The sequence below is a fragment of the Pristis pectinata genome, chromosome 2, assembly GCF_009764475.1.
Source record: "Pristis pectinata isolate sPriPec2 chromosome 2, sPriPec2.1.pri, whole genome shotgun sequence".
In the NCBI taxonomy this organism is placed as follows: Eukaryota; Metazoa; Chordata; class Chondrichthyes; order Rhinopristiformes; family Pristidae; genus Pristis; species Pristis pectinata.
The window spans coordinates 115,306,655-115,329,295 of NC_067406.1; the positions used below are offsets into that span (position 1 = coordinate 115,306,655).

At 42.0% G+C, this 22,641-nt stretch overlaps 1 protein-coding gene across 3 annotated transcripts in view; it reads left to right on the top strand.

The window, feature by feature from the left end:
- Positions 1–22,641, top strand: part of fhdc1 (FH2 domain containing 1) — an 81,044-nt gene that overhangs the window by 36,945 nt on the left and 21,458 nt on the right. The window lies entirely within an intron of this gene.

A 22,641-nucleotide genomic window follows, 5' to 3' on the forward strand; every position in this document is an offset into this window, starting at 1 on the left:
GAAATATGTAATGGACTGTTTTGGCTTCTCGGTAGTAAATATGTCATGTTCCTGGTGAGTGATTAGTCATCTTTTACCTTCTAAACATCCTCTTGTATTCAAAATCTCCCAATCCCCTTAACGTCTGTGTTGTTACAGAACATTTGCAATTTTATGGATGCATGTTAAAAGGTCAAATCTCTTTATAAAATTAAAAATTTAACCATGAACAGTATACAGTGTGAACTTGCTGTAGTAATACTTTTGAATGAAGATGTATAGAGGTGAAGGAAATAAGATAGTGACTTGCATCTCCTATATAGTATTACTAGTTAGTTTCTAGGATCACTTTATCAGAACCACAGTTGCGAGAAGAAAATGATGAAGCAATGACCTAATTATGGAAAATATAACTTGAGCATCTTTTCCAAATGAATTAAAAAAAAAGTTGATATATCTTCCCATGTTGATTTTAGGTACAAATATCCAGCAAAGGCTCAGCCAGCATTGTCCTCAATAAACATTTGAGGAACATTATTCACTTGTCAACCAGCAAATATGGACTCAAAAGGACACTAAAATGTGTAAATCTTGCATGTTAATTTTGTTAGTCTTTTAATATTGATCCAGTTTACAACATTTATCAGTTTACCACAGTTTATTAGGGATCACATATGGGACTTGTTAAATTAGTTGCCATTAGTCAGCTCCATTGATTAGTTTGTGTAGCAGCTGTGCAGTAGTGGAAAGAATGTCTCCTTGCTTAACTGTTGACTCTGAGCCTCATCTCTGTATGGTAACTCCTGGTTTTCCCACCTGTCTGCTGTATAAACCTGTTTAAGCTGGGTTGAAGTCAAATAAAAATGGAGTGATTCACTTGTACCACTAATCTTGTGGTTTCTGTGGCAATGGTAGTGCTCATTCCTTTGATTTAGAAGGCTCTAGGTTCAAACCTTGCTGGAAATTTGAGCGCAGAAATTTAGGCTGATGATCCAGGAGATCTGCATATCAGATTGTTGTGTATCAGATGGGGTGGCAAACTGAGTTCCAGTTCCTAAAATTTAAAAGATTCTGTGGCACTATTTGAATGCTTTGTCAGAGCCAATATATATCCATCAATTAATAGCACCTAAAGATTAAAAAGAATTTTATCACTGTGGGCCTTTGCTGAGCACAAATTGTCTATCAAGTTGTCTACATAATAATAACTATCCATTACACAATGTATTGCTTGATCCATTCTTGAGGATGACATAAAGACTGGAAAGCATTGTATGAATATCCAGCCTTCAGTCCTCTGCATCTTTTGATTCTTGGCCTGCTTGTTCCCCATAAATACAGTTGTGTGTTTGTTCTGGGGAACAAGGGCACATGGTTACATTGTGCGTGCTTTTGTAGGACTCTCTCTGAAGGTATTGAACCATCAGAGATCAGAAAATACCTGGGTCCCATCCTTCAATTTGTGTTCAGCTAACCAATGCTGTCTGGTACGTTTGTTAGCTGCAGCATTCCTAGATAAGCAGGAGAAAAACTGGCTGGTGTTTTGCTTAATATTATATTCAGCAGACTGGAAGTAGCTGTACAGTACTTTGACTACAGTATCAATGTTTTTAATTTCCCAGCACAAGTAGGCAGATTCTTGGGTGTGGCAATGTATGCTGTGTTGTATTACATTGAATTAAAATGTTCCATCTGCAATCCAGTGGACTATGTCGTAAAATGGAGGAAAAAAACACTTCATTTGCTTCTAGTTTATTTCCCTTCGCCAGCTCATTGTTTGTTGAAGATGTTTGCGGTAATCCCAGTGATGCTATTTATCCTTCATTTTCTTGCACAATCAACTTTTCTTTGTAGGCTGAGATAAGAAACTTTGGCAGGTTTCTCAACTTTATGACCCCTTATTCTTCATGAACTGTGCCCTTCTCTGGATCACTTTATCTTTGGTACACATCACTTGTATCATGCAAACTGTATTCTTTCAAATGTTACGAAATATGCCTTATGACAATGTGCTTTATTTTGTCAGCTGTTTTCAAGAAGAGCACGGTTGAGATGCTAAACTAGGCTCTAAAGCAGGGAAGGGTTGGGAATCAGGGGTGGGGAGGATGGAGGATTGAAATAGCACCCCCTAACTTCTTTCTATTTCTTCCATCCCAATCGAACTAGATGTCAGGTGACAACTGGGTCAAATATGGGACAGCATTAAGCTTGGCTTTGGCATTTTGGGTGAATACACAGAATGTCAACATGAACAACATGCGTTATTGGCTGCCAGTATCTCTGGAACGGTGTGATAATTCAAGGGAGATTGGGGAGAAAGTTGAAATGCAGAAAGCCTTTTTTTTTGTTGGTTTACCAGAAGCTGCAATACCCCAATGCAGAGATCCAGAACTCTTTGAGATTTGGGAAAGGAGTTGGAAGAAGCCATTGATGGGGAAAACCATCCTCAGTCACTTCGGCTTCTCTTGTGGATCAGCAGAGACTAAAAGATCATATTACTAACCTGATTACCACAGTGGTGATGCACTTGGCTCCAGAATAGAGAATTGTTGATGGTTAAATACAAATTGGAAAGCTAAGTCCAAAAATTTAAAAATGCCTGTTCCAGGAAACAAGATACGTTTTCCACAAATAGTGGGTACCTTGACTTGTGAAAATCATGTTTCAAGTACTTTCTGAAATCTGGTTTCTCAATGTCTATTTGCAAAAAAAAAAAATTGGTTTCAAAACAGAAAACTGCTATGGCACAAGGTGGGATTTTTCTACCCATTTTTGTTTAAAGGCACTGCAGGGAATTGCTTATTAATTCAGTTTCTAAACGGAGTATGTTGTCAACAGAATTCTGTGAGCACAATCAGCAAAGTCCTGCCCTTGGGATAAGCACTGGTGTTCATTTTGTGACTTTCACCCAATAGCCATATAACTACAATATAGAGTTGAGCAACATAATTTCACTGATACTTCTGGTTCCTAAATCTGAATCAGAATAAGCAGACATACAGTTTGTAAAATTAGTTTTATTCACTGCTTGTGTAATTTCTATGGACATTACAGTTAGAATTGACCTTTGAATTTCTAATGATTAAACTTTGAAACCAGCTGATCTTTGTTTTTCCCATGAGGAATCACTAAGTTTATGGTTGAGCTGAAGATTGAGGCTCTATGGTAGTTTAGCATGTTGTTTGTTTTAAATACCTGTGATAATTTGTGGGGCAGTTGGTTTGTCTCTGGTACAGCCTTTACACCATAGTGACCTCTGTCCACCTGCAGCTGAAGTTTCTGTTAAACAGATTCTTTACCAAAGAGTTCAGCTGAATTAATTCCAGTTGAGTGAATAAATTAATTTATAACTGGCTGTTTAATTTCCCCTCGTGGAAGACTGCCATATCTTTCTCTTAAAAACTCATTAACAAAGGATTAAGAAGCAAAAGTAGATTTGTCCGAAATATATGAACTATTTTACTAATCCACTTCAGCCAAAAAAAAGTCAGTAAAACTGGGGACATACTGAAACAGTTATCATCTTTTTCTGTGCAAGTTTCTGACCTCCTTACTGTTCAACAACAACTCAAGGGTTTCACTTCCAACTTTTTTGCCTGAACAAAAACCTGGACATTTTGAAATTTTTTGTACAACAAGGCCCTGACATAACTCTATTCCTTAAACTTCAAACTTGCCTGGGAATCTATTTAGAGTAAACAAGCACTGAGGGAAATATACCACCTTGGCTTAGTGACCATATACCCATCTCAGATTATATATTAAAGCTCCATCCAAGAGCCTTGAAGAAGAAACAAAAACTGAGAAAGTCTTGTGCTTTATATGGAAGGAGGCCATTCTGCCCATCATGTCTATGTCAGGTGAGAAAGAGCATCCACAGCCCAATCCCAACCTTCTGGACTAGATGTGCAGCCCTGCTTCATGGCTCTTCATGTGCACGTGAATGTACTGTTTAAATGCAAGTGTTTCTATCATCCTAGATCTTTACTACCCTCCAGGTAAAAATATTTTCCCTCTAATCTTTCTACCAATTACTTTAAGTCTCTGCCCCTTGGTTTTTAATTACCTTGATAAAGGCAATAGCTGCTTCCTGGTTTATTCAGGCCCCTCAATTTTACAAAATTGATTAAATCTCACTCCTGCATCTTCTACTGCCAAAAAAACCCAGCCTATCCAATCTGTTGCTAAAATATTCCAGTCCTGACAAGATTCTCATAAACTCCTCTGCATTGTCCTCAGTGCAGTTTCTTCTTTCTTTAAATGTGGTATCTGGAATTGTTATCAATATTCAAGCTAAGACTTAACTAGTGCTGTACACTGTTTTAACATAACCTCACTACTCTAACATTCTGTTAATAGAGGAAAGCATCCCAAATGACTTTTTTGCTACCTTATTGACCAGTTCTGCTACCATAAAGAATCTTTGGACATAGAATCAAGCGCTGCCTGTTCTGTCACAACTTTCAATATTCTCCTGTTTATTGTGTATTTCCTTGCTTTATTGCTCCTTCCCAATGGCATTACATTGTACTTCTCTGGATTGAATTGCATCTCTTCTGTCTAACAGACCAATTCATCAACACTCCCCCATTGTCTAAAACTTTCCATTTCACTGTCAACCATGCAGTTAATTTTTTGAACCTTCTGCAAACTTTATTATTTTGCCCCTACATTTGGTCTCAATCATTAATATATTACATACAGCAAAAGACTGAAGACAGAGCTCTGTGGAACCCCAGTGAAAACACCCTTTAGTCACAAGACCCATTAACTATTTTTTCCTTTTACTTCTGCCACTGAGTTAATTTTAGATCAAAGTTGCCTGCTACACTGGAACCCCATGGGCTTTTACTCTTTTTACCTGCTTGCCAAGTGGGAATTGCTATAACCTTTCATATCTCAGGATGCCTTAGAGTGATGCCACAGGATTTTCATTGCCATTGAGTGAGCAGACGGAGCTTCAATTTAATGTCTCATCTGCAAGGCAACACCTGCAGCACTACCTCTGTACTGCATTGCAGTGTCCAGCCACATTTTTGTATTCCATCTCCAGGGTGAGATTTGAACTGACAACCTTTCAATTCAGAGGTGAGCAAGTATGTTACCCTAACTGAGACTGATACAATTATGGCTGATATTTCAGTGCAACTGTCAAAGGACGTGCCATCTTTTGAGTCAGACATGAAACTTTGCTCCACTTGCCTGCCTAGGTGGATGTAATAGATCCCCTTGCATTACTTGAAGAAGTGCGAGGTGATTTTCCTTTGCCCATTTTTATGAATCGGTCAACGGCACTAGAATACTGTTCTTTTTACTCATTGCTGTTTGTGGGGTTTTAATGTTCAGAATGTTGCTATCATTTCATATTTCTTTATTTGTCATTGTACTGTTGCAACAACAATTTCAGGGAGCACCGAGCCACTGCGTCTATGCACGCCACCATCTTGTCCATCTTGAGGAGAGTCAGACTGTCTCAGAACATTCTGGTGAACTTCTACCAGTGTGCAGAGGAGAGCATCCTGACATACAGCATTACTGCTTGGTATGCCAGCTGCACTAGGAAGGAGCAGAAGGCTCTGCAGAGGGCCATAAAGACAGCCCAAAACATCACTGGGACTCAGTTACCAGCGATGGAGGACATCTATCAGGCTCTATGTCGGAGCAGGGCTTTAAACATCATTCAAGAACCAGCTCACCCTGCTCACTACCTTTTCAAACTACTCCTGTCTGGTAGGCAATACAGGACAATACATGCACACACTACAAGACTGAAACACAGCTTTTTTCCCAAAGCTGTTAAATTGTTGAACATGGACTGACACCTCCTATACATACATACATACACATACTATGTCTTCCCCCCTTTACCAGCTGGACTCATCATGGTGTTATTTAGTATATTGATATGCTGCTGATTATCATTATTATTATTATCACGGTTCATTTGCACACTGCCTTTTTATTTTTTTTATACTTTATATTTGTGTAAGTATGTTTGTTTTATTTTATAGTTATAATTGCTCTTATCAATTGACTGTTTTGGTTTTTATTAGGCAAGGGAGTGCCATCGTAATTTCGTTGTGTTGTTGCAACAGTACAATGACATAAAGAAATATGAAATGATATGAAATCATCTCCTATATTCCTGCATTGACTGCAGTTTTAAAATTCTTTATTGGTTGTGAAGAAGTATGGGTAATTAAGGATGTAAGTGACACTGTACTGACGTACATGGAGACACAAGAGGTTCTGCAGATGCTAGAATCTGGAGCAAAACACACAAAATGCTGGAGGAACTCAGCAGGTTAGGCAGGATCAAGCTGACCTGCTGAGTTCCTCCAGCACTTTGTATGTATTACTGTATTGACATAAGCTCTTTTATTACCTGGATATCCAATTGGGCTAAGGGAATAGTGAAGTGGTGCCAGAATTAGCCCTGGTTAAGGAAGTAAGCATCTTCCAGAATTCTAGCTCTGGATTGCTATATACTTAAACTATTCATGTGGGGTTGTCTGCTCAGGATGGACTCCACTTTTCAGTAGGTGCATAGCTTGCTGATTCCAGTTGCCAGAAGTTAAGAGATAAATGAATACCAGTGATATAGATTGGGTGGAAGGAGAGCCACCATGGTATAGCAGCTGAGATTTGGGAAGCAAGTAACTGAAGAAAGGGTATAACCACCATATATGCAATCATTGGCCATCCAGAGAATGCATTGAGGCGTAATCTAATTAAGAATACAAGAAACAGAAGCCCTATTACCTGCTTTGCCATTCCGTAAGGTCATGATCTTTTACTTCTATCCTGCACTAACCCCATATTCCTTGACTCTTATAATATACAAAAATCTATCTGTTTATCATGCAGTGGGGACATATTTTACATAGATCCTCTCCTTTCCTTGTGTATTCTGAGTTCCCCTTATAAAACCAGAATACTTAATAAATACTTACACACTCAATGCTATGTAATTTTAAAGACTATGCAGTGAAGCTTGGACTTCACAGTGCAGTCTGTGGTTGGTTCTGGACAGGTTGATTTTTGATGGCATATTTGACAGGAGATCTTTCATCGACAGATTAGCCTAGGTTCCCTATGCTGAAATATGTCTTATTTCTTTTGAAATATCCAAGGGGCTCACTTTCAGTATATCATTTACCAAAACCAATAAGTCCTTAGCTGCCAGTAAATGACACAACTTGTACACAGGTAGAATCAGGATCTTTAGTCAGGTGTATTCATTTTCAGTGGACACAAATTACATCCTTTGATTCTCCTTGATCTTATAAGCTGGAGTTCTTTGTTCAATCATATGTATCTGTTTATGCATTTCCTGCTCCCTCTGTTTTCAAATGCTCCCATTTGCAATTAATTATTTAGTGCAAAAAGGCTGAATTTGTGGTTCTATGGCCAAAGATCTGCAGGTTCTGTGCATGTGTTATATTTAACAACTAAATGTGTTATTCAGAAGGATGTATGTGGGTTATTTCCTCATTGCCTTTCAATTGAAATGGCAACACGATTCCTCTTCATACTGTTGATGCACTTTCTTGGACTTTGATCTTAGATGTGTCATCATGGAAAACGTCAAATGACTTCTGCTCAGATCCACATGCCTCTTCCTGTAACTTGGATGTCCTTATGCAACAAAATCACTGGCTGCAACTAGAATAGTGCCATTCCTGCAAATTCATTTCCTTAAAAAGTTCCTGATCTTGTAGAAGCTCACCCGTGGTCTAGGTGGTATGCTGGGCTTCAACACGGAGCTACTTCTTGAGCAAGTTAATGTTATGGATGATTATGGGTTGTGCAGTGGGAGTGGAATGCTGATCTTCAGGAGATAACCTAATTTTTGAGATAATTATTCCACCTGATTACCTATTAGGAATTTTTAAAAAATCTTCCCAAAGCTTTTAAGACTTAAGTAACTGACTTTTTTTGATTGCCACCCTGGAGTGTTTTTAAACACTGATGAACTTTCCTATTCGATTTTATTTCAGTGCATCTACTCTGCATAGGTTACTCTGCAGTTATGAATGGTGGCATGCATATTATAGAAGAGGAATGCAAAAGTACCTATGTGCTCCACATTACCACATAACAAACTTGGGTGGGACAACAGAAAAATCTACATTTTAATTCTGGCAGTATGGGCTGTTGTTGCTGTGGTTTCTCTGTGAGAGCTGATAGGTTGAAAATATCTAGAAATGATGGTCATAGGTTTGACTATCTGGACTGATGCTGAAGGTCAATGAGATTTATGACCACAGCCTTGCTGATGCTGCTAAACTTGTGCTAAATCTCCTTGTTTGCTCATGCTCCTTATTTTGATCTACTGTAACCAGCTCTATTCACCAATACAGCAGGTCATAACAATTGTCAATGCCTGTTCAAAGAATGTTCATTTGTACTATGAGTTGAGGATCTGCCCCTCAGCTGCTTGTAAATAGAGCTTCTCACTTGCAGGGCCTTACACAGAAACTCATAGTAGGTATAAATCTAAGGGGGAAGCATTCACCTTTGGTCACCAAGTGTGTGCGAATATCAGCTATGATTGCTTTCACTTCCTGCATACCAGCAGCCTATAATCTTGCTGTAGAGCTGGCCACAGAGATAAATTTCTCCCCTCATTCATTTTATTTATTTATTCATTTATTCTCCATGATGTTGCTGATTTCCTTCTCTGAATAGCAGAAAGGAGGGGAATGAGTGTTTGAAGGTTCTGCAATGTTTTGTGAGTATGTGCACCATAAGTTAACAGGGACATAGTGACACAACCCTGTAGTGATGAAGGGGCGGGGCCACTTGGGCTCCATTGTTTTAGATCTTGCTGTGTACAAACTTAATGGAGTTTTATCTGCTGCATGGCAGTGCCTTTGCACAATGCCTGGCATGCAACCTTGCTTGATCCAAGTGATTAGAGAACAGCCAAGGCTCTTACTCTTATGCTCAACAAACAGGATTCCTTCCTGGATAACTCAATAAAGATGCATGACCAAAGTTGTACCCATCTGTTGTTACCGCGCATACCCCTGGGAATACCTGTGACTTGGGTGAAAGGTATGTATTTCTCGTTTCAATCCCACATCCCCTCCAACCCTTATTCTCAATACTACTGCAACAAAGAAATAATCTGGACAGGTTTCCCTCATATCTATGAGGAACTTTAGGAGCTAAAATCCTCATTGTGTAGCGGTTGCTACCGCGGAATAAAACAAGACTCTACTCGGAGGATTGCCAAACAGAACTGGTTTATTTTCCCGCCTTGCGCGGGCCCTTTAAGGGAGAATGTTCCTGCCCAAAACAACCGGCAATGACGTAAGTCTTACGTCATGAGGACTTTCCCGCGTGTGGGTTCTCCCCGTTGCTCGGAAAGACGAGGCCCGCCGCCATCTTGGGCCTCGTCGCTCTGACGCCGCGCGACCCGACGGCCGAGCCGGTTCGCCCGACTAGACGGTGAGTCACCACACAACCCCCCCCAGAACCGGCAATACAGTCCCCAAGGTCCGTGGGCTGTGCCAGCTGCCGCTTAGGGGGCCGGCCTCTGCGTCGCGGCGTGGCAACCTCGACAGGCTGTTGCAGATCCAAATGGGCCGGTTTGAGGCGGTCCGCCGTGAAAACCTGTTCCCTGCCTCGAATGTCCAAAATAAAAGTGGATCCGTTATTCCGTGTGACTCGGAACGGTCCCTCATATGGTCGTTGCAATGGCGCCCGAGGTGTGCCCCTGCGAACGAAAACAAACTTACAGTCCCGTAGTTCCTTGGGCTGGCAGGATGGGGCTTGACCGTGCCGTGAGGTGGGAATCGGGGTCAAGTCGCCAAGCTTCTCGCGCAGTCTTTGTAGGACTGCTGGGGGTTGTTCCCCTTGGTCCCGAAGGGCAGGTATGAAATCCCCGGGGACAACTAGTGGCGCCCCGTATACAAGCTCAGCTGACGAAGTGCAGAGGTCTTCTTTGGGGGCAGTGCGTATGCCGAGCAGGACCCAAGGCAGCTCATCAACCCAGTTAGGACCCTTCAGGCGGGCCATCAAGGCTGATTTCAGATGGCGGTGAAAACGTTCCACCAACCAGTTTGATTGAGGATGGTAGGCCGTGGTGGTGTACAGCTGCGTCCCTAGCAGGTTCGCTAATGCAGCCCAGAGACTGGAAGTGAATTGGGTGCCTCTGTCTGAAGTGATGTGGGCCGGAACGCCAAAACATGAGACCCAAGTTGTGAGCAGCGCCCGGGCGCAGGAATCAGTTGTGATGTCAGTCAGGGGGGTTGCCTCAGGCCACCTCGTGAACCAGTCCACGATGGTAAGGAGGTACCGGGATCCTCTTGAAACCGGCAGAGGGCCCACGAGGTTGACGTGTATGTGGTCGAACCTCCTACGGGTAGGCTCGAACTGCTGTGGTGGGACCTTGGTGTGTCACTAGATTTTTGATGTCTGGCAGTGCGGACAAGTCCTGGCCCACTCACTGACCTGTTTGCGCAGGCCATGCCAGACAAACTTGCTGGCGACCAGTCGGACAGTAGATCTGATGGACGGGTGCGCCAACCCATGTACCGAGTCAAAAACGCGTCTCCGCCAGGCTGCAGGGACTATAGGGTGGGGCTGACCAGTCGCAACGTTGCAAAGTAGGGTCCGCTGACCTGGACCAACCAAGAAATCTCGGAGCTGCAGACCCGAGACTGCGGTTCTGTAGCTGGGCAGTTCGTCGTCGGCTTGCTGTGCGTCAGCTAGGGCCGTGTAGTCGACACCCAAGGATAGGTTGTGGATGGTTGGTCTGGAAAGTGCATCAGCAACGACATTATCCTTTCTGGAGACATGTTGGATGTCAGTTGTGAACTCGGAAATGTAGGATAAATGTCTCTGCTGACGAGCTGACCAGGGATCGGAGACTTTGGAGAAGGCAAAGGACAGAGGCTTATGATCGGTGAAAGCGGTGAAAGGCCTGCCTTCTAGAAAGTATCGGAAATGCTGGACCGCCAGATACAGCGCTAGAAGTTCCCGATCAAAAGCGCTGTACTTCAGTTTGGGCGGTCTAAGGTGCTTGCTGAAAAATGCCAAGGGTTGCCAGTGGCCTTCGAGTAGCTATTCCAGTACCCCACCCACCGCGGTGTTGGATGCGTCTACCGTGAGGGCAGTCGGGACGTCAGTCCTGGGGTGTACCAGCATCGTGGCGCCTGCCAGGGCGTCTTTGGCCTTAACGAAAGCAGCCGCAGCCTCGTCAGTCCAGGTGATGTCCTTGCCCTTACCAGCCAGCAGCGAGAACAGAGGGCTCATGATACGGGCTGCTGCAGGGATGAAACGATGGTAAAAGTTGACCATCCCAAGGAATTCCTGTAGGCCTTTGACTGTGTCGGGGCAGGCAAAATGGCAGATAGCATCCACCTTGGCGGGTAGGGGTGTTGCCCCGTCGCTGGTGATTTTGTGGCCGACGAAATCGATAGAGTCAAGTCCGAATTGGCACTTGGACGGGATGATCGTGAGGCCGAAATCGCGGAGGCGGGAATACAGCTGGCGGAGATGGGAAAGGTGTTCCTGGCGGTTACGGCTGGCGATCAGTATGTCGTCCAAGTAAATGAACACGAAGTCCAGGTCTCGGCCTACCGCGTCCATCAGCCGCTGGAAGGTCTGCGCGGCGTTCTTAAGGCCGAACGGCATCCGAAGGAATTTGAACAGGCCGAATGGGGTGATAATTGCAGTTTTGGGGACGTCATCCGGATGGACCGGGATTTGGTGGTATACCCTAACGAGGTCCACTTTGGAAAAGATGCGGGCCCCGTGTAAGTTCGCTGCGAAGTCCTGGATGTGAGGGATGGGATAGCGGTCCGGGGTGGTGGCGTCAATCAGCTTGCGGTAGTCGCCGCAGGGCCTCCACCCTCCGGTGGCTTTGGGGACCATATGCAGGGGGGAGGCCCAGGGGCTGTCTGACGTGCGAACAATCCCCAGCTCCTCCATGTGACGGAACTCTTCCTTTGCCAGGCGGAGCTTGTCTGGAGGTAATCGTCGTGCTCGGGCATGAAGGGGTGGCCCTGTGGTAATGATGTGGTGTCGTACCCCGTGTGTGGGCCTAGAATTTGTAAACGAAGGTGCCAAAATCGATGGGAATTCGGCTAGGAGATTGGCGAAATCGTCGCCAGAAAGGGAAATGGAGTCCAGGCGCGGGGCTGGTGGGCTGATTTCTCCCAGGGGATAGGTCCGGAGAGTGCTAGAGTGGACTAACCGCTTCCTTCGCAGGTCGACTAACAGGTTGTGGGCCTGAAGGAAATCGGCTCCTAGGAGTGGTCGGGCAAGGGTAAAGGTCCAGGTAAAACGGCTGCCGCCAAATTGTAATTGAAGCGTATGGGTGCCGAAAGACCGTATCGTTGTACCGTTGGCGGCATTGAGTAGAGGACCTGGTGGCCTGTCACGAGTGTCGCGGCCTGTCGGGGGCAAAATACTGACCTCCGCTCCAGTATCAACGAGGAAACGCCGTCCAGATTTCTTGTCCTGAACGAAGAGGAGGCTCCGTCGGTGGCCAGCCGCTGTAGCCATCAGCGGCGGCTGGCCCTGGCGTTTCCCTGAAACTTGCAGGGTGGGCGGCATCGACGGGCCTCTGCACCCCACCTCTGATGGTAGAAGCACAGCTGGTCACCCGTGTCGTCGTCTGCGTTCCTGGGGCGTGGTTGCTCGGTTGTTGGGGCCGGGCGAGGCGGGCGTTGGGCTCGCGGCCTGGTGATTTGACTGACGGACGAACCGCTCTCGCGCTTGGCCCTCCACAGAACATCTGCCCGGGCGGCCACCTGACGGGGGTTGCTGAAGTCGGCGTCAGCTAACAACGAGTGGATGTCATCGGGGAGCTGTTCGAGGAAGGCCTGTTCGAACATCAGGCATGGCTTGTGTCCCTCGGCCAATGCCAGCATCTCATTCATTAGGACGGATGGGGATCTGTCCCCCAGGCCATCCAGATGAAGCAGGCGGGCGGCGCGCTCACGACGGGAGAGGCCGAAGGTCCGAATCAAAAGGTCTTTGAAAGCCGGGTACTTATCTTCCTCCGGAGGTGACTGGATGAAGTTTCCAACCTGGGCGGCTGTCTCCTGGTCCAGAGAGCTAACCACATGGTAGTACTTCGTGGAGTCGGAGGTGATCTGCCGAAGGTGGAATTGCGCTTCGGCCTGTGTAAACTGGACGCTGGGCCGAAGTGTCCAAAAGGTGGGCAGCTTGAGGGCCACTGCGTTGGCTGCTGCGCTGTCGTTCATTTCGCGGGTCCAAAAGTCGTTTGGACCGTCGGGGTCACCAATGTAGCGGTTGCTACCGCGGAATAAAACAAGACTACTCGGAGGATTGTCAAACAGAACTGGTTTATTTTCCCGCGTTGCGCGGGCCCTTTAAGGGAGAATGTTCCCGCCCAAAACAACCGGCAATGACGTAAATCCTACGTCATCAGGACTTTCCCGCGCGCGGGTTCTCCCTGTCGCTCGGAAAGACGAGGCCCGCCGCCATCTTGGGCCTCGTCGCTCCGACGCCGCGCGACCCGACTGCCGAGCCGGTTCGCCCGACTAGACGGTGAGTCGCCACAATTGTTTAATAAAAAAACAGAAAATGCTGGAAATATTCAGCAGGTCAGGCTGCATCTGTGAGATAACTGAATAGGGGTAGTTAGGGAGCGAGTATGCTCTATATTGAAGAAAACAAATGCAGTCTGGGTGGCCACTTTATGAAGCACCTACATTCAGCCCATGGGGACAGCCCTGAGCTTCCCATTGTCCTTTTCATTATAAATACAATGGTTCTAGAAGTAAGTTGCTTGTAGGATTTTTGGCTTAATTTGTCATTCATTACTTCCCTAGCTAATAATTATTTTTCTCTTCTAATCTCAAAGGGCCATTAGTTCAAGTTTTTTCAACAAGAGAAGTTTTTGTCCTAAACTGAACATTTCATGAACATTAACATTATTAATTCTGCTCAAAAATTTCAGAATTCCCCTCAAGTTTTATAGGATGAGACCATCTCCAATCTCTTACTTAAATCCCTCACCCTCACATCACCTTTCCACAATCGTCCCTAACAATGCACTTTTCATTTATTCTTTTGTGTACTATTCATCACAGTACCTGTTCAGTCATACCCTTGCCTCACTTTTGATGCCCTTGTCTCCATTAAAACACTTAATCTTTCCTACCTTGGGATATTCCCCTTGATAAGACTCCCATCTCTTTTACCAGAGGAGACAGGTTTCAGCATTTATAATACACAATGGATGTATCTGGACCATACCAAACATTATCGGAGTGCTATGATTTCCCCTGCTACTGTTTACTACAACAGATTCATCATAAAATGCAAAAAAAATGACTGGCTCTTTTAAAACAAGCACAATCAATTAATAATCTTTAAAGACACTTCTGTAGAAACTTATCATAACCTAGAATTTTATATTAAGTTTGAGTGATTTCGCTTGGTCAAAAATTAGGTCAAAGCAGCCACATGTATGGGAGAGGTTTGGTTCAAGGTAGTTATGTCTGAAGCAAAAATGAGGAGTCCTTTCATCAGAACTTGGGTCATTAACTGGAAATGTTAGAATTCTATACAGGTGCTGCCTGACCCAAGTATTTCCAGCATTTTCTAGTTTATTTCAGTTTCCAGAGTCAGCAGCATTTTGCTTTTGTGTTAGTCAAGTCTGAAATTAAGTCTGAACAAAGAAAACTATGTGGGTATGAAGGGCGAGTTGGCTTAGGTGTATTAGGAAAGTAGCTTAAAAAGATTCTTAAGATAGATAAGCAATGTCAGGCATTTAAAGAATTAATTTTGAATTCACACCAGATGTGCATTTTGTTAAGTCATTAGAGAAAAACAACAAGGAAAGATATCCAATTATGGCTAATAAGATAATGGATTGGAGTCAAGTTTATAAATTGGTAAATTGGTTTATTATTGCCACGTACCGAGGTACAATGAAACACTTGTTTTGCATGCTGTCCATACAGATCGTTTCTTTACAACTGTGCATTGAGATAGTACAAGGGAAAACAAAAACAGAATGTAGAATAAGGTGCTTTGATACTTTCACCATACTTTCTATGGTGCATTGATAAAAATTGGTGAGGCTCAAAGGGGACATGCCAAATTTCTTTAGCCTCCTGAGGAAGTAGAAGCACTGGTGAGTTTTCTTGGTTGTTGCACCTAACATTGTCAAAAAGAGGAATTAGCTTGAGGGTTTTGGGATTTGGCAAATGATTATCTGGAACTTCACAGGGAGAAACTGAGTGTAAATTATCTAAAAGCAGATTGTAATAACATTATGTACGTAAACGGGAGGAGGTTTAGCAGAGATGTGGGAGCCAGAAACAGTAGACATAATGCAGAACGAGGAAATAGAAGAGACATTAAACAAATACTTTATGGGAGAAATTCATCAGTTCAGGTAAAATGGTAGAAGGTCTTTGCAACAGTCCAGTAGTTTTATGGTCGCTGTTACTGTTTAGAATTAATTTGGAATAAAAAATAATTATCTGAATTTAAATAACCCAACTGCTGTACTGTGAATCAGGAGCATCTTCCCAGATCAGTAGTCCAGTGCAATACACCCTGGATCACTTCAGGATCAATTGGTAGAATATGGGTCACTGTAGCTGTGAAACAATTGCATTATCTGCAGCTTCACTGTGCCACCCTATATTCATTCATAGTCTCTGAAGACATTGAAGGGGACCATTTGGCCCATCAAGACTTTGCTGGCTTTTGGAGCAATCCCATTCCCTCACTTATTTCCCCTTCAACCTAATCTACACATGCTCATCTGAGCCGCCTATACTTGGGGGCAATTTAAAGTCACCGTTGACATACCAACCAGCACACTTTTGGGATATGGGAGGAAACCAGAACACCTGGGAGAAACTCAGGTGGTCACAGGGAGAAATTGCAAACTCCGCACAGCACAAGGAATGAAGAATAGTACTAGAGAAATTAATGGCACTAAAATCAGACAAGGTCCCAGAACTTGGTGGCCTACATTCTAGGATTTTAAGATGAAAGAGTAAAAGCATTGGTTTGGATCTTTCAGAATTCCCTGATTTTTAGAATTTTTTCACAAGTTGGAAGGTAGCAAACCAAATACTGCTGTTCAAGAAAGGAAGGAGAAAAGTAATCAGGAAACTGAAGGCTCATCAGAGAAATGCTGAAACTTATTATTATGTATGTAGGATTAGGGCTATTGGCAAATCATATGACTGTGCAAAGTAAGCATAGATTTATAAAGGGGTAGTATCTGTTTAGAAATTTTCAACATTATAATTAGCTGGTTAGATAAGAGAGAACCAGTGCAAGTAGATTAAAAGCTTTTTAAAATGAGTATTCAATATGGTGCCATATGTTTGTTATGCAGAATTATGAATCATTGGTTTGAGATCTATTTAACTGATGGAAAATAGTGGGTTGGCAGGCTGTAACTATTGGGATTCTTGAAGCGTCAGTTCTTGAGCTATGAGTGAATTGGAAGAGGGGATTGACTAATGTGTGTAAAGTATGCTGATAAAACAAAGTTGGCTAGGAATAAAAGTTGTGAGGAAGTTGCAAGGAGAAGCAGACACGTTAAGTGGGCAAGGGTCTGGTAAATGTAATATAAGGTGGAGAAATGCAGTTTTGCACTTTGATAATAGATAACAAAAATTGAATTAATTTAAATGGAAAATATTATGGGTTTGTGAAATATTACATACAGTTTTTGTCTCCATACCTAAGGAAAAATACACTTGGCTTAGAGAAAGTGCAACAAAGGAACAAGAGACTGAGTTCTGGAGTGAAAGGATTGTTTTGTAAGAAGAGATTTGAGTAGACTAGATCTCTACGCCTCATTTAATAAAGTACAACAATTTCACCTCTCTGACCCTCCGATTTTCTCCTCCTCTGAAACTGTAAACCTCTGCACCTATGTTTTGTTCCCTTGTTATAATTTTTCTTCAAATGGCTTGGGGACAGTTTTTGTTTGATTGTGCCTAGAAATGTTTTTCTGCATTAAAGATCCTATTAAAATGTATTATTGTTTCTATATGTATGTCTGCAGCTTTCATAATGCGCTGCATCAGTTCTCATTTCCAAATCTCCATTGGTTCTTTACTTTTACATTAAAAGCAATGACGTGAGTAAATGAAATTTTGAACTTCATGCAACAAAAGATTGCATTGAATTCTGTGACCTGGGGCATATTTTGTTCCTTTCTCCCTCATACTCCATAAAACTTATTTTCTCTTATTATTTCCTTGCTTTTTGAGGATTATTGTATCTGCTTATCATGCATTCAGCAATAGATGAACAGAAACTGCCTCAAACTAAATATGCCCATTGTCTTTAGTTGCCACAGTGACCTCAATTCCATAATAATATCATCATTCCACAATAATATCAGCCCCATCCCTCTCATTGATAAATATCTGAAATTGAGTGGTGGCAATTTGCTGTCACATTTGAACTTCAGGTGAGCTTCCAACCATCCATCACTGAGGTTGCCTCTTTCCGCCAAAGAAACATCTGATACAGCACCTGCCTCATTTCCCCTCCAGCTGAAACCCTTCATCCATATCTTTTATTAGCTGCAGACATGATTTTTCCACTGCACCCATGTTATGCTTCCTAGCATATACCCTCCCAAGAACACTTTATTTCTAACCCTCTAGTCACTGAATTACACTGGCTCTTGATTAAGCAATATTCTGATTTTCATCCCTACTTTCAAATCACTCCATGACAACACCCCTTCCAGTTTCTATAATATTCTCCAACCCCACAATTTAGAGTGCCATTTGTCCTCCTTTTTCTTTGTGCCTACTTGTTCAATTTTAGTTAGGCTTCTCTGAAGTGCATTTTGGAATTTTAATATATCTGATAAAAGAGTTTTGTTATTGTACCTTGAACTAAAAAATCCACCCCTGTTCCCATCTGCAAGACTGGTAGATAATAAAGTCAGTCAATTCCACTGTGAATGTCAAAAGGGCCATGATTCATGGCATGAGCACAAGGTTGTACAATCCTGTCTATCCCTCCTGCCTCATTCCAAACTTACCTGGGAACATTATTTGTACATTGAAACAATGGCTGAGAAATTCAGTTATCATTGGGAATCAAAGGTAAACTTAATGCACTGTAAACACTTGCTAAATTATTTCAGTAGGAGGCAGGAGTCTCAATTAACATGCATGGCAACCTATTTATTCTCTGGACTTCTGGAAAGTCAGCAATTTGGACTAATCCTAGATTTATCACTGCATAACTACCTCTATAAGGAAGATTGTGTCTCTTGGTGTTACCTTGTGGAACAGTGTAAATTAATTGATATTGATGGTGTAATATGTTGTAGCCAAGTGATCTAGAGGGTTTGAAACTGAGGGCCACAATTACACTACCACCCACAGACAGTGCTAAACTTCATGTTGCTGGTTCTACTTATTGCTACAACAGGTGGCATATTTCACTCATGGACTCCCTGGTGAAGCAAAATACTAGTCCTGGAAATATATTTGTGGGAAATCTGTGTGCAAAGTTATTCTTGCACACCCTGGTTTCTCTCATCAATTTTATCTCTTACTGTTCTTTGTGGTCTTGCTTGCTTGCTGATACTCTTGCTCCTCACCCATTTTTGCACAATAAACAGCTGAAGCACTGACAAAATATCTCAGAAGAACTCTTCCACAAAAATATCACTGATATGAAAGGAAATGTCCCCAAGCCACAACTAAGCACATTGCTAAGAATCCACGGACAGATCAAAGAACCCACACATCAGGTTTTTCCACAATCCAGTTTTGCGGAAGGTGAAGACCCTTATTTATATTATGTCAGTTGCCTCAGAACTCTGTTTAGATGGCCACCTGGGATGACTGAAAGTCAACCAGATCATTATAAAACCACCACATTTTCACAGTCAGAAGCGAGACACCGCTGCACTTGATTCATCCTCTGCTGATTTTTGCATCTGAAATGGCACAGCTTGGACAATTTCTTGTCTGTGGAGGCAGAGAAGCTAAATTTCAGTGGGACAAACTAACAATGATTGTCAGATCTGGGGCTCAGTTCTGGACCCCATTCCAGGTTACTATAATGTAAATTTTACAGATTGGCTATGATATTAATGCAGTATTTGTCTGTGGAGTATTTTCAATTTAACAATTAATCATTGAAATTCCAATACATTTATTGACCTGGGATATGTTTTCTACAAGTGCTCCTAATATGGGCAATGTTACCTATCTGCCTTCACATGAAAATTTGAGTAGAAAGTTTTTTTTTAATAACAATAACTTTCAAAGGTCAGAGATATTATGATACACTAGAAGCAGTTATGTTCAAAGTGAATCATGGACACACAATGCAGTGAACTTCCAGGATGGAAGCAAATTATATGTTCCAATCCAGACTCCAGGGAATTCTTGTTTCAAATTATTTTTTTCCCATTCTACTGGTACACAGTAACTGGGATACACTGCGATTATGGTAGTTGTACTTTCATTATAAATCTCTGCTCATTCTTGCTGAGTGCTGGCAGCTTAACATGCATACTGAAATAAGGCATGCTTACACTCTTGCACATTACACCACAGAAGGTGGCCATTCAGCCCAATGGATCCATGCCAGCACCCAGCTGAGCAATCGCTTTACTCAAGTTCCTCTGTGGTCCTGAAACTTACTCTCTGTCACATGCCCATCAATTCTCCTTTGGTTCTTTTGCCTCTTACCTGTAAGGGGAACTTGTATTAGCCAATTAACCTACCAGCATATCTATGGAGCATCCAGTGGAAACCCCCATGGTCAGAGGGGGAACGTGCATCACATGCAGACAGCATCAAAAGTGAGGATTGAGCCAACATCCCAGAAGCTGTGAGGCAGCAGCACTAACTGCCGTGCCTTACTGAAGTTGTTGGATACTTACATCTGCAGGAAGATGTGCATTATGATAAAAATTTGTAGAACAGCAGCAAGCTTTGACAGAAAGCAAAAAAGGAATAGTAAATATAACTCATTCGCAAATGATCTCCTGTCTTAAAAATTACAATTACTTCTCAGCTGCAAATTGTATTAAGCAAGCAAGCGTACGAGTTAATTGTACACAGCAAGATCATACAAACAAAAAAACTTCAAACCCTTTCATGCTTTTTTGGTGGTGCTCCTTGGTCATTGGTAGGCCCTCAGCATCAAGATGATGCCCATCAGGCTTGGTGGGTCTTCAGATGATTGAGGCACCCACTTCTGGATGCAGGCATTCTTTGACATGTGGGGAGATGTTGTTGCTCTGGGACGTAGGACTTTTACCCCTTGGTTGGACCCCTTCTTCCTTGACTCCCATGGTTCCACCAGGTTGGCAACTTGTTCCGTAATTTGTCACCAGGGGATCACAAATGCTTTGTTTCAGATATCACAGAATCTCTTAACATCTGCCTGATTTACCTAAACAGGCTGGCAAAATCTTGGTGTAATTTTCACCTAAGTGCAGTGCCTTCAATACACCCCGTGTCTCTCAAAGTTAAGCTCTCGGCCTAAGGTACAAGGGGGAGATGTTCAAGTAGCTTTTAAATTTAACTTATAAGCAAAACTAAGCAAATGAATTAACCTGGGACTTAAAACAGCAGAATATTTGTTGACATCCATGGAGTGATATTTCAATTTTAAGGACGAGGGAGACAAAAAGAAGACATTTGGAAATTGTGCTTTAATAACTCAATTTCATTTGTGATTAGATGTAAATAATTCTTCATAAGTACATTGAATGTGAGGCAAACTTTCCTGAGAAATAGTGGGTTGTATGTTACATTACTCTAGCCATTCTTATGGTTGTTTCTTGAGGCTGTATACAATTGTTGGATTTTGGTCTGATTAGGTAGTTTTGAAAACTTAATAGAAAAATCCTTTCAAAAACTCCCTGTGACATGGATTTTCCCTTTCAGGCAGGCTAAAGATAAATAACAGTGCTGATTCTTATGATGATAAATGCAGAAATGATCTAAGATTTTTATATTTTCTTGAAGGGAGAGAATTTGATGGAACAAATTTGTGTTAAATTTGACGTATAGGGGAAGACAATGCTATTTCGAGAGGAAAAAAAGTTATTGATCCTTTAAAAGCTGATACTTCACTGCAGATATAAAACAGAAAACCTGAGTCCAGCAACTTTAAACGTTTGTGCTTGTTAATTTCAGCTGTTAGCACTAGGCCTGTGAGGTTGAGGAGTTTCAGTAATTGCATTGAGCTTCAATGGCCTAGTCGTCCCCCATTATAAATTTCTGTGTCTGCTGGTCAAGTTGCCACAGCAACGGTAAACAGAATAACCACTGGAAAAAAACAAGTAAAATAGCATAACATAAACATCTCTGTGACTTATATATATTTGAATGAAAGTATGCATCTATGTTTTTATTTATCTTTTTGTCCATCCTTATTTCAGAGCACACACCAGCTTGAAATCTAATCCGAACCCCCAAAGAACAGGCTGCTCTTCCTCTGAGTATACAGTGGGATAGGGGTGAGGGGGATGACTAGTTAAGAAGTTGCAACCCGATTGGACAGATGGAGCTTAGCTACAGACTTGCTGCCATTGAAATTAATGCAATGAGGCTAGATAGTGTGGGAATTGCTCTGTGTTCTAAACAAAGAGAATTGGAGAATTTGAAAAAGTTAGTGTCTTTTAAAATGATGCATTCTTCTGATGCATTTTAAATGAAAAGTCAAGCAAGGGGTTTGCTGATTGGAGGTTGGAATGTGGAGGAATTCCTCAAACACTACCACTAATAATTTATTGAGCTGATGTTTTCAGATGAATTTCCTTTCACTTCAGGCACTGTGACTAGCAGATGGCGCCAGCCTCAATACATTCTTCAAAGTAATTGTCTCTCTTTGCCCCTCCCCTGCCAATCTGGAGCTGCTCTTGTTTTAAGTGTACAGTATTTGAGAAAACCCTGTTTTAACTTGTTTTTGATATAATATAACCATTAGTGAGGTAGCATGAATTAAATCACACCCAGTGCATTGATGAAGAATAATTCCAAAAGGCTTTAGAATTGCATCTAATTTAAATACTTTGTTAAATGTCTGTATTTAACCTTTGCTCCTTAAATAATTAAAGTTTTATTTTTTGTCTTTTGCCATAAAATTACATGTTATGATTTAAGATGTGTTGCCTTTGTAGAAACATTACCATTTTAAGAAAGTCAGATGCACAGCCATCAATAGCAACCAAGTCACTGGAAATTCTTAGAATTTGAACAGACAGAACTCCAGCCGTAGAAGAAATTGTGGGAAAAGATCCCTCTTCATCACCTCCGTTTTCATGATGCACATTGTAGGTGTTAGAATTATATATTTGCAGGTTGCAAAGTGTTCATATTTAATGCTTTATTACATATATTCTAGGGAAAAATTAATATAAAGCTTGTTTTTTGACAATTTATCACCTCAAATTGCTTCCATCAGGATTACTGCCAATGAGAAAATTGTAATTTGCCGTATTTCCCTCCAGTATTACAGAGTTCTGATGAACTTAACTGATAGAAGTTTGGGAGGATAACATTTGTAATCCTGATGCATGATTTTCACTGTTAAAGTGGACAAAATTTGAAAATGTCAAATAACCTGGAAAATTGGGATGAAATTATTCTGTTGAATCATTTTAGTAAATATACCTCAACAAAGCATTATATATTTTTTTGTTCTATG